Source organism: Poecile atricapillus, chromosome 5 (genome assembly GCF_030490865.1).
Source record: "Poecile atricapillus isolate bPoeAtr1 chromosome 5, bPoeAtr1.hap1, whole genome shotgun sequence".
NCBI lineage: Eukaryota > Metazoa > Chordata > Aves > Passeriformes > Paridae > Poecile > Poecile atricapillus.
Window position 1 is genome coordinate 28,025,272 of NC_081253.1, and position 1,708 is coordinate 28,026,979.

A 1,708-nucleotide genomic window follows, 5' to 3' on the forward strand; every position below is an offset into this window, starting at 1 on the left:
ATTCTTGCTGATTCTGTTTTGTTTTCTTTATTTTGGTCTGTGCAACCTTTGGTTTCATTAGTGACTTGAGCAAGTCTGCAGTGGCAGCTGTTGACTGACTTCCAACTTGGAAGCATTTAACAACTTCTTCTTATCTAGGACTGCACAAAATATGGACCATTGCTTTTATCTGTAACTGATTCTTTGTGGTGTTGTAAGAGTTTGTTTATACTATGGAAAATCCTATCTTGGTGACAGGGCTGTAATATTGTGTAAGCCTTGTCATGAAGAGTTCAAAATACGTGTTCAAAATGGCCTCACTGAAAATGTAGCTATTTTAAGTTAAATAAAAATGAAAGAGCAGCCTGCTGACAACTGGACTAGTGCTGCAAGAAGTTGCTTTACTTGCAGCTATCCTTACTCATGCCATGACTTCATACAAGCATTTACAAAGAATCTTAAGGGGTGTGTAGAATGAAGCAGCAGGATTCTCAAGGTTGAGTGGACAGTTTACATGTATGGCTGATATGGCAACAGTTCAGGGATAGTCTTTACTGAAAAAAAAAAACAAACTAGGGTTTGGGAGCAATTTCTGTGTGAGAAGGCTTGTAGGAAGATGAAGAATTTTGCATATTTGATATGTTTTCCTAGGTTTTAATCAGGAAGACAACACTTGAGGATTTCCTTTCTGTTTCAGCACCTGGGAACTTGTTTTAAAGTCTGCAATATTAACAACTTAATTTCTAGGCTCTGCGCTAAGTGATTTTTAAATTTGTTCCAGAATTATGTGATTTCAGTCTGTAATATATATTTCAAAGGGTTTGCAGACTTGTCATTCCTGATAGGTTACTTAAATAAAAAAAGCAGATCACTTTGCTTGCAGTAGAACAGAAACCCCTGAATAGTCAATGCCTAACTTGGTATTATTTTTTATAGAAAATATAAGTATTTTTAATAAGGTATATGCATTTCAATGAAAAAAGCAGAAAAGCCTTTTGAATTTAAATGTGAAGTTCATACAATCTACAATGATATTATGAATCTTAGGTTTTTTTTCTAGTCAACTCTTAATTTCTTTAGGTGCAGTCTAAAAATAAAAAGGCAAATTTCTAACAGTTCATCTTGGGAGTAGGAGTGCCATAGAAAATAACTCTGTGTTCCTTTTTTTTCCCCCATGCATTTTTGCACTCTGCATCAGGTGTAATAAAGTTACAAGTGACTTGCAATGGTAAATAGAAGAGTAATGAGAGCCCTTAAAATTATAGTGCATTTTTAGGCCCTAAAGAAAAGTTTACATAGAAAGCAGTGTTGAAAGTCTGTGGCTTTACCAGCTAAAGTGAGTTTAACAGAGGAGCAAAGGATTCTGTTTGTTTAATACCCAGGAGTAATGGAAGACAAAATTTTGTAACTTTATTCATATATAGTGTTGAAAAAGTCTTTCCCATATGAAATGAGGAATATTTCAGTGTAATTTCTTTTGGTGTTTTGCAACATCAGTTACGTGAATTAATTTTCATGATGAAGATTCTTACTGATTTTTCTGGGTAAGAAATTACTACATATTTTTACACTGTTACACTGTGTTCATGTGTTGTTTTTTTTTCCTCTGGAAGAAAGTCCCTGTAGAAAGGAAATAGGAGCCAACTCTGAAATCTAAAATAAGGACTAAACAGCTTTTCATTTGCCTTTCTACCCTTTGAGATGCCAGAAGCAATTTCCTCTTGAAGCT